Genomic DNA, 15,457 nt, shown 5'->3' on the forward strand with positions numbered 1-15,457 from the left:
CAAAAGAGCGAGCAACTAGCAAGCAAAGATAGAAGTGATTTCGAGGGTATGGTCATCTTGCCTGAGATCCCGCAAGGAAGAAGAACGAGTCCATGAAGAAGACAAACGGACGTAGCCAACGTATCCTCCCAAACGCAACGTTACCGGATTACCGAGAAGAAGTACACCGGAAAGAAAGCAAACAACATAGTGAACAAACATCACATAAGCATGGCACGATGCGCAAACAAATATGATGCATGTCCGGTTTAATGAGGCATGGCATGGCAAAGTGCACAAACAACCCTACAAATTAAGTGAAGCTCAATATGCAACTCCGTTGCATATTGACGGAACACCACATTCAAGTTATTTAGTTCGATCTCGTTTATGTACCCAACAACATTAAATGTTGATTAACATGGCAAGGGGTGAAGCAAATGAAAACTACCTATCTAGGCAAGTTTAAATGAGGCCGGAACAACAAACAACAAGTCCGGAAACTCCTCATGCGCAAATTTTAAGGTTTGGTACTGTTCTGCCCTACACACAATTTTAAAGTTGTTAAACATGCAAAGTAAGGTCACCATGATAAACTAGGAATTTTTCTACCCCATTGACATATAAAGTTTGTTAGGTTTGAAGCTACGGTTGTTTAGTTATGAATTAAAGCATTTTAGCATGTTATTTAAGCAAAATAAAGAAAACATCATTTTAAACATTTTTTAACATGGATGAAAGTTGCAAATTATTAATCTACACAAAATTATAAGCATTTTACATATTAAGTTTGTTCAATTTGCATGCACGGTTGGTGAGATATTAAATGCATGAAGTTTAGGTTTTTTTTAACAAAACAGAAAATCCCAGGAATAAAGCTAATTTCGCTGGAACTGGCAAAAAAACACGCACAGGCCGGTTTGCAGCATACCGCAGCAGCCCAAGAGGATTTGGCCCAAGTGGTTGAGTGACTGTTTGGCAAAAAAATAAATAAAGGAAACAGGGCAGCCTGGGACTTGAACACAGGACCTCTTGATGTGTCTTCGAGGGAACAACCAGTAAGCTAGCCGATCTGCTTGTGGTGGAACATAGTGACAACTCTGAAATAACCTATACACCAGAACGGATCTAGGAACAGAACAAAGCTTCAGTTATGGAGGAAGTTGCTCGCAGCGGGAAAACAGAGGCCGACGGCCATGGCGATTCTGGCCCTTGGCTGGCTGGGTAAGCGGAAGGAGTTGGGCGCCCCTAAACTTGCGGCCCTTGCGCACACGCGGGCGCTGGCAGGGACGAACGAGGCGCTGGGGAGCCACTAGATCAGCTGCACGCAGCGATACAGAGCAGCGATAGAACTTGGCGCGGCTTCAGCAGGATCACGGAACAGACGAAGGTCGGGAGGGCAGCAGCGGCTGGACCCGGGCGCGAGCGTGGCAGGGTTGGCGGCGCGGATGACGTAGAGATGGTTGGATCCGGGCGGCGAGGCGCCGAAACCCCACTTGGACGAGGCAGGGAAGACCGGCGATGAGTTTTCTGCACGGAGACAGCGACGAGGGATTAGAGATGAGAGAGACCTCGGGGAGGAAAATAGAGGAGGAAGAGGATGCGACGGGACCTGGGGCTTCGGCCATCGATGGTGGTGAGGCTCGCCGGCGACGAGGCGAGGAAGAGGGGGTTTGTCAGCGCGGGGACGCCCCGGATTGAGCGGGAGGAGGCTGACTACAAGGGAATTGATGGAGGTAGCTGGCGGCGCTGGGTTGGCTCGGGAAAGAGTGAGGGGATCCCGAGGAAGATTTTTGGAGCGGCGACGGCAGGGAGGGACAAACCTCCTATGTTTTAGGGTTAGGCTAGATTAGGTGAGTTTGGGCTATAAATATAAGGAAAAGAGGGAGTTTGGATCATCCGATCGAAATCGGACGGTTCAGAAAGAATAGGCTAGGGAGTCCAAATAATAAAACGGTGACGTTTTGTAGATGTTTGGGGATGATCCGGACACAACGGTCATGACTGCTCGGGTCGGGTCCAGAACAATTTTCGGACACGCGCGAGGGGGGCTGCGGGCTGACGAGAGAGGTTAGATTGGACCTAGCGGTAGGTAGTGAGCTGCGTAGAGGGTCTCGAGCTGAGAGAAGAGAAGAGAGGGAGGTCCGGCGACTGTTTTCGGAGACCGAAAACGTCCGACGTTAAACCGGCTATAATGCCGCTATAGTTTAACGGTTGGGCTATCAGACGAACTCCGAATGCGATGAAACTTGACAGACGCTCTATCTACACTATAATAAGACCACACGCCAACTTTCAACCCAATTCGAGAACATTTTCCGGCCACTTATAAAATAATAATTCGGACGTGCCGCGGGCGCGTGCAAGTGTGTCTGGGCTCAGAACGGACAACGGAAGGAACTGGGAGACCCGGACTAATGCAAGTTTTCAAAACATGATGATGCAATGCACATGATGACATGACAAGATGCAACACGCAAGCAAATGACAAGGCAAACAACAGCGAAAAACTGGAGGACACCTGGCACATCGGTCTCGGGGCGTTACAGCACTCCACCACTACGAGAGGATCTCGTCCTGAGATCTAGAATGGCACTGGAGGGACAACAGAAGAGAAAGAGAAGAGGTAAAACTAAGTTGCTTCATTGACAAACAAGAGAAACCAAAGAACCTTGAAAAGGTTAAGCCATTTCGAGAAAAGAATACAACGGAGATGACGAAGTTGAAAACACTCCGTTAGGAAAGGGAACAAAGAAGAACAAATTCGAGTAGCACTCCGGTTGGAAAGATATGCAAGGCTTGATAAAATAAAGAACTTGAGCAGCGGGCACACACTCCGGTTAAATGGATAAGCATAAAAATAGCACGATCCTGACAAAACAAGAAGATGGGTTGAAGAGAGCAACATCACAATGCCTCCAGAACAAAAGAATAGAAGATAGATAATTGAAAGAAAAGAATGGAGAAGAGAATGCCAGCTTCTGCCACAACAGATCTTGAAAAGGCATCCTTATGAGAAGGGTCGAACGGAGTTGTTGGAAAACCAACAACGAAAAGAGTAAGCTTGTTGTAGGCTTATGGAAGACATCTCAAAATTATGAGGTGAAATTCTGCCACAAACGGAAACAATAGATTGGATTTAAATGAACAAGAAGACGAGAAACTATTTCACCGGGAGGATAAATGAAGAACTTGGGTCATTTATAAGCACCATAATTAGCAACAATCCTTAGGGAAGGCTTTTGGTGAAACATGACACAAGATAACTCCAACGAACAGATTGATGGTTTTAAAATATCTCATTCCTAACAACATGTGAATCATGAAACATGAACTCAAATTATTAAGAATGACATAATACCACCTCCAATAATATGGTAGAAAGAATTGCACTCCGGATTGCACGAAGAAGAATACTTGAGCTCCTTAGAAAAGAATGTTGATGAACACTCGAGAAGGAAATTAAATCCTAGATGAAACCGTCATGTAGAACCTTCATGAAGAACTCCGGTAACGAAAGGATAACGAAAAGAAAGAGAAGTTAAAAAACACGAGATGAAACCTTGCGATGATTTGATGGATCTCCGTGATAATTAGAGCTTGGAACTCCAAGAAAGAAAAGGTGAACAAAAGAAAGTCAAGAATTTATTCATGATGAACAAACTCTGAAGGAAGGAATTTATCACTTGGATGAAACAAAGAATAAGAATTATGTTGTGCGCATCCTTCACCAATTTAGATTGATGACAAGCCACGAATTTGGCAAACTACTTATTCTCGTTGAAAGAATTAATATAGATATAGCGCAAACTTGAGGAATGTCTTCAACAAACCATCGGTGGGATTTGGAAAACAACGAATGAATTGATATGATAACCAAGGAAGGGAATCTTGAAGGAACCACCGTAAGAATTGAAAATGAACGAAGTAAAAAGGATGAATCACCGGGTAAGAATTGTGAAATGAACGAAGATACTTGAGACAATCTAGATACATGAGAACGAAGGGATCACGAACTGATTAGAGATCACTTGAACGATGCACCGGTAAGATTGGAGAATGATAAATGACAGCTGAGAATGAATAAACCTGAATTGATGGACTCCGGATAATCAAACTGAGAAGACTCTTGAATTGCTCCGGATAGGTGAAAAGAATTCTCACAATCAAAACAATTATGAGAGGATGACATCAAGGTAGAACCATGAATCTCTGAGAGAGCGGATAAGATATCGAGGAAAAACTCTTCTTCGGTATTCAAATGTTGAGAATGACGATGAGAAATACCGCCATGAATTGTTGAGATACTCCGGGATGAAAAATTAGAAAGGTCGAACCAACGATGAAAGAATTTGACAGATCTTGGAGAAAGACATATGACTGATGACAAATCATTCTTATGTCAAACTCTGAAAAAGAAATTTGAGGATAGCTCCGGGAAAATAGAGGAGTCAGGTAAGACCCTGGGAAAAGACCTTTGGGTTAGGGCCCACTGAAAAGATACATCGTTGAACGATTTTGAAGAGATATTGCAACGGTTGATTAAATGGCTTGAATCAGATAACCACCTCGAAAGAGCTTGAACGAATGTAGAGTGGAAACACGAATCTTCGAGATATCTTGAGCACTCCGAAACAATTGAATAGCGAGGAGTGTATGATTAAGAGGTGCACTGGCAAAAGAAGGTATTTGAAACGAGGAAAAAGGATATGATCCACAAAGCTTGAATTGGATCCACCAGAGAAGAAAATGAGTGAAGAGTGACAAACTTGAAGCTTCGTTAGAATCTTCATGAGAATCACCGGATACGAACATTGAAAGAAAAGAATGAAGAGACTTCACAAGAATAAAATGGATACTTGATTAAGAAATCCGAGTCCTTGAAGAAAAAGGGTGGGAGGGTGGGAAAATAAAGGCAACTTGGGATGGATGAAACGAACACCATTGAGAAAACTGAGATTGAATCTTACAGATGTTGAGAAAGAACAGATCCGCTTGAAGAGAAAACACACCGGTTGAAAAAGAATTACCATGACAATCTCGATGATCCAGAAGGATTAGTATTCACATCGGAGTATGAGAATACTGTTTAGGAAAGGTATGGAATCAACACTTGACATTGAAGCAACTCGAATACCACAGCTCAAAAACAAAACAAAGGATTGACTTGCAAAATAAGCCGTAACAAACATATGATAGAGATTTCGTCCGAATTTTCATGGTGGGGCCTACACGGGCTCGATCGTACAGCACCATCATGTACAAGGCAGTGCACATGACATACGAAGCGTCTCCGAGTCGGCATAGCCAAGGACTCTTTAAGACACAACGAGACCACTGTAAAACCAACCATGGATAGGCGGACCACTAGACGTCGAGCCCCAATTTCATGTCATACATCTGTCAGAAAGGTATCCTACGAGCTACTTGAATTGCCACTTATAAACTCCCGAAACTTTCCAGTTATGCAATCAGGTGTTGGGGATACAGGGGAAGCATACTATCTCACCCAAAGCTAGCAAATCCTACATCCAGCTGTATCCATCCTTCAACACATAACCAAGAAACCTTCGAAAATCGTTTACCTCAACATTCGAAAAGCATCTGTTATACGAGTTATGGCAATACTCCCGAACTCCCGCCCAAGTACTGGGTGGCGTCGAGGTTATCTCACCAACAACTGCATAAAAGAGATTTTCGATGTCGGCGAACTCAGGTATTCCAGAACTGCAACGATAAGATTGTGAAGACAACACCTCGGAGCTCAACTCCCCGGGACGCTGCCACAACCCCTAAATGTCAGGAGGCACCAAGAACAATGTTCTCGTCACAAAACCATCGGAACGATTCCAAGATACCCGCGTGATCCTAAATTTTTTTTAGTGAAATTTGAGAAGAGAAGAGTCAAAACTCTACGTCAGGATGCCTCACCAGAGCGACGAAGGGACTGAGGAGTAAAAAGAATCCTACTCTCCGATATATATAATCCTAACTGACTCAAAACATTTTTCTAGACTCAACATCGCCAGTGATTCGATCAAGCAGGGGGCTCCTAAGGTCGGGGAAGGCTCTGATACCAACTTGTAATGCCCTCGATGTGGCTATATCTCCCACGTGTCGAAGCACGACTTAGAGGCATAACCGCATTAAAAGCAATGTCGCAAGTGAGGTAATCTTCACACAACACATGTAATACATAAGGGAAAGAGATACATAGTTGGCTTACAATCGCCACGTCACACAATACATGAATATAACATTACATCAACCAGATACACACAAGATCCGGCTACGGTACCAAAATAAAAGAAGACTACCCCAAAAGCTACACAGATCCCCGATCCTCCCAACTGGGCTCCACTACTGATCAACTGAAACGAAACAACACTACGAACAAGGTCTTCATCGAGCTCCTCCTTGAGCTCTATAGCACCATCTGCTCGCTATCATCGGCACCTGCAAACTGGTTTTGGAAGTATCTGTGAGTCACGGGGACTCCGCAATCTCACACCCTCGCGATCAAGACTATTTAAGCTTATAGGAAGAGGTAAAAGGTATGAGGTGGAGCTGCAGCAAGTGACTAGCATATATGGTGGCTAACATACGCAAATGATAGCGAGAAGAGAAGGCAACGACACGATCGTTCAACTATGATCAAGAAGTGATCCTAGAACAACCTACGTCAAACATAACTCCAACACCGTGTTCACTTCCCGGACTCCACCGAGAAGAGACCATCACGGTTACACACACGGTTGATGTATTTTAATTAAGATAAACTTCAGGTTTTCTACAACCGGACATTAACAAATTCCCATCTGCCCATAACCGCGGGCACGGCTTTCGAAAGTTCAATCCCTAGAGGGGTGTCCCAACTTAGCCCATCACAAGCTCTCACGGTCAATGAAGGATATTCCTTCTCCCAAGACAATCCGATCAGACTCGGCATCCCGGTTACAAGACATCCTCGACAATGGTAAACAAGTCCAGCAAGACCGCCCGATGTGCCGACAAATCCCGATAGGAGCTGCACATATCACGTTCTCAGGGCAACACCGGATGAACACTACGAACAACTAAAACCAACCCTCAAGTTTCCCCGAGGTGGCGCTGCAAGTGGCTCTGTTTTGGACCAACACGCAGAGGAGCACTGGCCCGGGGGGTTAAAATAATGATGACCCTCGGGAGCGCGACTCCCAAGGGAAAAGTAGGTGGTGGTGAGGCAAATGATAAACCAAGGTTGGGCCTTGCTGGAGGAGTTTTATTCAAAGCGAACTGTCAAGGGGTTCCCATTATAACCCAACCGTGTAAGGAACGCAAAAAACGGGAACATAACACCGATATGACGGAAACTAGGGCGGCAAGAGTGAAACAAAACACCGGGCATAAGGCCGAGCCTTCCAACCTTTACCAAGTATATAGATGCATTAATTAAATAAGAGATATTGTGATATCCCAACAAAATATCCATGTTCCAACAAGGAACAAACTCCAATCTTCACCTGCAACTAACAACGTTATAAGAGGGGCTAAGCAAAGCGGTAACATAGCCAAACAACGGTTTGCTAGGACAAGGTGGGTTAGAGGCTTGGCTTAACAATATGGGAGGCATGATAAGCAAGTGGTAGGTATCGCAGCATAGGCATAGCAAAAGAGCGAGCAACTAGCAAGCAAAGATAGAAGTGATTTCGAGGGTATGGTCATCTTGCCTGAGATCCCGCAAGGAAGAAGAACGAGTCCATGAAGAAGACAAACGGACGTAGTCAACGTATCCTCCCAAACTCAACGTTACCGGATTACCGAGAAGAAGTACACCGGAAAGAAAGCAAACAACATAGTGAACAAACATCACATAAGCATGGCACGATGCGCAAACAAATATGATGCATGTCCGGTTTAATGAGGCATGGCATGGCAAAGTGCACAAACAACCCTACAAATTAAGTGAAGCTCAATATGCAACTCCGTTGCATATTGACGGAACACCACATTCAAGTTATTTAGTTCGATCTCGTTTATGTACCCAACAACATTAAATGTTGATTAACATGGCAAGGGGTGAAGCAAATGAAAACTACTTATCTAGGCAAGTTTAAATGAGGCCGGAACAACAAACAACAAGTCCGGAAACTCCTCATGCGCAAATTTTAAGGTTTGGTACTGTTCTGCCCTACACACAATTTTAAAGTTGTTAAACATGCAAAGTAAGGTCACCATGATAAACTAGGAATTTTTCTACCCCATTGACATATAAAGTTTGTTAGGTTTGAAGCTACGGTTGTTTAGTTATGAATTAAAGCATTTTAGCATGTTATTTAAGCAAAATAAAGAAAACATCATTTTAAACATTTTTTAACATGGATGAAAGTTGCAAATTATTAATCTACACAAAATTATAAGCATTTTACATATTAAGTTTGTTCAATTTGCATGCACGGTTGGTGAGATATTAAATGCATGAAGTTTAGGTTTTTTTAACAAAACAGAAAATCCCAGGAATAAAGCTAATTTCGCTGGAACTGGCAAAAAAACACGCACAGGCCGGTTTGTAGCATACCGCAGCAGCCCAAGAGGATTTGGCCCAAGTGGTTGAGTGACTGTTTGGCAAAAAAATAAATAAAGGAAACAGGGCAGCCTGGGACTTGAACACAGGACCTCCTGATGTGTCTTCGAGGGAACAACCAGTAAGCTAGCCGATCTGCTTGTGGTGGAACATAGTGACAACTCTGAAATAACCTATACACCAGAACGGATCTAGGAACAAAATAAAGCTTCAGTTATGGAGGAAGTTGCTCACAGCGGGAAAACAGAGGCCGACGGCCATGGCGATTCTGGCCCTTGGTTGGCTGGGTAAGCGGAAGGAGTTGGGCGCCCCTAAACTTGCGGCCCTTGCGCACACGCGGGCGCTGGCAGGGACGAACGAGGCGCTGGGGAGCCACTAGATCAGCTGCACGCAGTGATACAGAGCAGCGATAGAACTTGGCGCGGCTTCAGCAGGATCGCGGAACAGACGAAGGTCGGGAGGGCAGCAGTGGCTGGACCCAGGCACGAGCGTGGCAGGGTTGGCGGCGCGGACGACGCGGAGATGGTTGGATCCAGGCGGCGAGGCGCTGAAACCCCACTTGGACGAGGCAGGGAAGGCCGGTGACGAGTTTTCTGCATGGAGATAGCGATGAGGGATTAGAGATGAGAGAGACCTCGGGGAGGAAAATAGAGGAGGAAGAGGATGCGACGGGACCCGGGGCTTCGGCCGTCGATGGTGGTGAGGCTCGCCGGCGACGAGGCGAGGAAGAGGGGGTTTGTCAGCGCGGGGACGCCCTGGATTGAGCGGGAGGAGGCTGACTGCGAGGGGATCGATGGAGGTAGGTGGCGGTGCTGGGTTGGCTCGGGAAAGAGTGAGGGGATCCCGAGGAAGATTTTTGGAGCGGCGGCGGCAGGGAGGGAGAAACCTCCTATGTTTTAGGGTTGGGCTAGATTAGGTGAGGTTGGGCTATAAATATAAGGAAAAGAGGGAGTTTGGATCATCCGATCGAAATCGGACGGTTCAGAAAGAATAGGCTAGGGAGTCCAAATAATAAAACGGTGACGTTTTGTAGATGTTTGGGGATGATCCAGACACAATGGTCACGACTGCTCGGGTCGGGTTCGGGACAATTTTCGGACGCGCGCGAGGGGGGGCTGCGGGCTGACGAGAGAGGTTAGATTGGACCTGGCGGTAGGTAGTGAGCTGCGTAGACGGTCTCGAGCTGAGAGAAGAGAAGAGAGGGAGGCCCGGCGACTGTTTTCGGAGACTGAAAACGTCCGACGTTAGACCGGCTATAATGCCGCTATAGTTTAACGGTTGGGCTATCAGAAGAACTCTGAATGCGATGAAACTTGACAGGCGGTCTATCTACACTATAATAAGACCACACGCCAACTTTCAACCCAATCCGAGAACATTTTCCGGCCACTTATAAAATAATAATTCAGACGTGCCGCGGGCGCGTGCAAGTGTGTCTGGGCTCAGAACGGACAACAGAAGGAACTGGGAGACCCGGACTAATGTGAGTTTTGAAAACATGATGATGCAATGCACATGATGACATGACAAGATGCAACACGCAAGCAAATGACAAGGCAAACAAAAGCGAATAACTGGAGGACACCTGGCACATCGGTCTCGGGGTGTTACACCACCCCTCCACCGTCTACTGTTCATCCAGCCCTCCACACCATGGGGTCCTGTTCAACCACCCCTCCACGGGCACCCCTCCACTGTCTACTGTTCATCCAGCCCTCCACCGCACCACGGGGTCCTGTTCATCCAGAGGCAACGCCACCACTCACTGTTCATCCAACCTCCCCCCCCCGCAACGCTCACTGTTCTTCCAATTGATCGGCTTCAGTTAGCAGCAATAGTGAAGGAATCGCTCGATCGGATTCGGTTAACAGCCATCGATCGATCGCTCGGATTCAGTAACGCATAGCCTACAGTGCAATCGCTCGGGTTCAGTTAGAGCCCAACGCCTCGCTCGGGTTCAGTTAGAGCCAACGCCTCGCACAGACGCGCGTGCATGTACGAGAGAAACGCGCATCGCTCGGCCCCCGACCTCCCACCGTAACCAGGAACTGCCCGAAATTTTCTACCATGGTTTTTTCCATCATGGACGGCCCAAATAATGTCATGCAGCTGCGTCTCCGGCCCGCCCAGGACGAAAAGCCCATTTTCTGTCACGATTTTTTGTCATAGAAGTAGGATCCCACCACATCTATGATGATACCGGGTTTTTTCACAATTATCGTCATAGAAGTGTCATATGTATGACAGAAATTTTTTCCGTTCGGCCCAAAATGTCCCGGATGTGTCTTTTTTTTGTAGTGTAGTTACACCTTTCACACACGAGCGTATACATAAAACTGTGTGGAATGTACATACGAACGGAAATGTTTTCCCTGGATTGACTATGTGGGATGTACATAAGAACGGAAACGTATTCCTTGGATTGACTGTGTGTGATATACATACGAACGGAAATGTTTTTCTTGGATTCACCGTGTGGGATGTACATACGAACAGAAATGATTGGGTTTCGATGCCTCACCCGATCGCACACGGCCCTAGCCCGTGTCTGAGGAAGGCCTATCCCCTACGATTTCTGGGTCGTGTGGGAAGGACCCCCCCATCGCCCACACTCACTTGGAGACGGTTCCAAATGCCATCGTGGAAAGGGGTTAAAAACCGTTTGTATAGCACCGACGCATACTAGTGTCACGTGATCCATATCAACTAAACCATGTCCAATCATCACGTGAGATGGAGTAGTTTTCAATGGTGAACATTACTATGTTGATCATATCTACTATATGATTCACATTCGACCTTTTGGTCTCAGTGTTCAGAGGCCATATTTGCATATGCTAGGCTCGTGAAGTTTAACCCGAGTATTCTGCACGTGCAAAACTCACTTACACCCGTTGTATGTGAACGTAGAGCTTATCAGACCCGATCATCACATGGTGTCTCGGCACGATGAACTGTAGCAATGGTGCATACTCAGGGAGAACACTTATACCTTGAAATTTAGTGAGAGATCATCTTACAATGCTACCGCCTTAGTAAGCAAAATAAGATGCATAAAAGATAAACATCACATGCAATCAAAAAATGTGACATGATATGGCCATCATCATCTTGTGCCTTTGATCTCCATCTCCAAAGAACCATCATGATCTGCATCATCACCGACTTGACACCTTGATCTCCATCGTAGCATCATTGTTGTCTCGCCAACTATTGCTTCTACGACTATCGCTACTGCTTAGTGATAAAGTAAAGCAATTACATGGCTATTGCATTTCATACAATAAAGCAACAACCATAAGGCTCCTGCCAGTTGCCGATAACTTTTAGAAAACATGATCATCTCATACAAAAATTTAGATCTCATCACGTCTTGACCATATCATATCACAACATGCCCTGCAAAAACAAGTTAGTCGTCCTCTACTTTGTTGTTGCAAGTTTTACGTGGCTGCTACGGGCTTCTAGCAAGAACCGTTCTTACCTACACATCAAAACCACAACGATTTTTGTCAAGTGTGTTGTTTTAACCTTCAACAAGGACCAGCCATAGTCAAACTCGATTCAACTAAAGTTTATCGAGTTTGACTATCGAGTTTGACTAAAGTCTACCCGGACCTCTGTGCGAAGCACGTCGGTAGAACCAGTCTCATGAACGCGGTCATGTATTGTCGGTCCGGGCCGCTTCATCCAACAATACCGCCGAATCAAAGTAAGACGTCGGTGGTAAGCAGTATGACTATTATCTTCCACAACTCTTTGTGTTCTACTCATGCATATATCATCTACGCATAGACCTGGCTAGGAAGCCACTGTTGGGGAACATAGTAATTCAAAAAAATTCCTACGATCATGCAAGATCTGTCTAGGAGAAGCATAGCAACGAGACGGGAGAGTGTGTCCACGTACCCTCATAGACCTAAAGCGGAAGCGTCAGGTTAATGCGGTTGATGTAGTCGAACGTCTTCACGATCCAACCGATCCAAGTACCGAACGTGTGGTACCTCCGTGTTCAGCACACGTTCAGCACGATGACGTCCCTCGGGCTCTTGATCCAGTAGAGGGTCGAGGGAGAGTTCCGTCAGCACGACGGCGTGGTAACGGTGTTGGTGATGTGATCCGCGTAGGGCTTCGCCTAAGCACTACGACAAATATGACTGAGGTGGTAAACTGTGGAGGGGGCACCGCACACGGTTGAGAAACAATTGATGTGCCCTTGGGGTACCCCCCTGCCCCCATATATAAAGGAGGAGGGGAGGAGGCGGCCGGCCTAGGGGGTGCGCCAAAGGGAGGAGTCCAACTAGGACTCCCAATCCTAGTTGGACTCCCTTTCCTTTTCTGGAGGGGGAAAAGAGGGAAGGGAGAGGAAGAGGAGAATGAAAGGGGGGCGCACCACCTGCCTAGTCCAATTCGGACTCCCTATAGGGAGGGGGCGCGGCTACCCGTTGTGGGCTGCTTCCCCTCTCCCCTATGGCCCATGTAGGCCCAATATTCCCTCGGGGGGTTCCGGTAACCCCTCGGTACTTCGGAAAAATCCTTGAATCACTCTGAACCATTTATGTCCAAGTACAACCTTCCAATATATGAATCTTTACCTCTCGACCATTCCGAGAATGCTTGTCATGTTCGTGATCTCATCTGGGACTCCGAACAAACTTTGGTCACCAAAACACATAACTCTTAATACAAATCATCATCGAACATTAAGTGTGCGAACCCTACAGGTTCGAGAACTATGTAGAACTGACCGAGACACATCTCCAGTCAATAACCATTAGCGGAACCTAGATGCTCATATTGGCTCCTACATATTCTACGAAGATCTTTATCGGTCAAACTGCATAACAACATACGTTATTCCCTTTGTCATCGGTATGTTACTTGCCCGAGATTCGATCGTCGGTATCATCATACCTAGTTCAATCTCATTACCAGCAAGTCTCTTTACTCGTTCTGTAATGCATCATACCGTAACTAACTCATTAGTAAGATTTCTTGCAAGGCTTATAGTGATGTGTGAGGGAGTCCTGGATTAGGGGGTGTTTGGGTAGCCGGACTATACCTTCAGCCGGACTCCAGGACTATGAAGATACAAGATTGAAGACTTCGTCCCGTGTCCGGATGGGACTTTCCTTGGCGTGGAAGGCAAGCTTGGCGATGCGGATATTTAGATCTCCTACCATTGTAACCGACTTTGTGTAACCCTAACCCTCTCTGGTGTCTATATAAACCGGAGGGTTTTAGTCCGTAGGACAACTTCATATACAACAACCATACCATAGGCTAGCTTTTAGGGTTTAGCCTCCTTGATCTCGTGGTAGATCTACTCTTGTACTACCTATATCATCAATATTAATCAAGCAGGACGTAGGGTTTTACCTCCATCAAGAGGGCCCGAACCTGGGTAAAACATCGTGTTCCTTGCCTCCTGTTACCATCCGGCCTAGACGCACAGTTCGGGACACCCTACCCGAGATCCGCCGGTTTTGACACCGACATTTGTGCTTTCATTGAGAGTTCCTCTGTGTCGCCGCTTTTAGGCCCGATGGCTCCTTCGATCATCAACAACGATGCAGTCCAGGGTGAGACTTTTCTCCCCGGCAGATCTTCGTCTTCGGCGGCTTCGCACTGCGGGCCAATTCGCTTGGCCACCTTGAGCAGATCGAAAGCTACGCCCCTGGCCATCAGGTTTGGTTTGGAAGCCTAAACTACATGGCTGACATCCGCGGGGACTTGATCTTCGACGGATTCGAGCCACAGCCAAGCGCGCCACACTGTCTCGATGGGCATGATATAGCTCTGCCACCGAACAGTGCCTTGGAGGCTGCACATGCATCGGTTCCAACCGTTGATTCGGAGCCTACTACATCGAACGAGGATCAGCGGTTGGACGCTGCCTTAGGGGCTGCGATCTTAGAGGCAATCGAGCCGAACTCTAGCCCCATACTCCGCATGGCCCGTGACTCCGAGGAGCCGGATTCCTCTCCGAACTCCGAGCTCCCCGTGCCCCTACCGATCGAATCCGATTGGGCGCCGATAATGGAGTTCACCGCCGCGGACATCTTTCAGCACTCGCCCTTCGGCGACATCCTGAATTCTCTAAAGTCTCTCTCTTTATCAGGAGAGCCCTGGCCGAACTACGGTCAGCAAGGTTGGGATATGGACGATGAAGAAATTCCAAACCCACCCACCACCCACTTCGTAGCCACTGTCGACGACTTAACCGACATGCTTGACTTCGACTCCGAAGACATCGACGGCATGGACGACGATGCAGGAAACGAACAAGAACCAGCACCTGTAGGGCGCTGGAAGGCCACCTCGTCATATGACATATATATATGGTGGACACTCCAAAGGATGGAGATGGCGATGGAACAGCGGGGGACGATACCTCTAAGAAACAGCCCAAGCGCCGGCGTCAGCGGCGCCCCTCTAAATCCCGCCAAAGCAAAAACAGTGATTCTGGCACGGGAGATAATACTACTCCGGATAGCGCCGAAGAACACCCCCTCCAGCAAGATTCAGCACAGGAGGACAGAGAAGCCAGCCCTCACGAGAGGGCGGCGGACCAAGAGGTTGAGGACGATAATTATACGCCTCCCTCCGAAGACGAGGCAAGCCTCGACGACGACGAGTTCACCGTGCCAGAGGATCTCGCCGAACAAGAGCGTTTTAAACGCAGGCTTATGGCCACGGCAAGCAGCCTCAAGAAAAAGCAGCAACAGCTTAGAGCTGATCAGGATTTGCTAGCTGACAGATGGACTGAAGTCCTTGCGTCCGAAGAGTATGAACTCGAACGCCCCTCCAAGAGTTACCCAAAGCGCAGGCTGCTACCCCGACTAGAGGAGGAAGCACCTACATCACCAACGCATGACATGGCCGACCGGCCACCTCGTGGCCGCGACAGAGAGG

At 47.0% G+C, this 15,457-nt stretch overlaps 1 long non-coding RNA gene across 1 annotated transcript; it reads right to left on the reverse strand.

Moving 5' to 3' along the window:
- Positions 1-912: 912 nt before the first annotated feature.
- Positions 913-2,017, reverse strand: LOC123127632 (uncharacterized). The gene is made up of 2 exons (XR_006462717.1): positions 1,592-2,017; positions 913-1,509 (listed from the first exon to the last, which is right to left on the reverse strand). It is a non-coding gene; the product is annotated as an uncharacterized lncRNA (long non-coding RNA).
- Between the last annotated feature and the right edge of the window lie 13,440 nt (positions 2,018-15,457).

Source organism: Triticum aestivum, chromosome 6A (assembly GCF_018294505.1).
Source record: "Triticum aestivum cultivar Chinese Spring chromosome 6A, IWGSC CS RefSeq v2.1, whole genome shotgun sequence".
Taxonomy (NCBI): Eukaryota; Viridiplantae; Streptophyta; class Magnoliopsida; order Poales; family Poaceae; genus Triticum; species Triticum aestivum.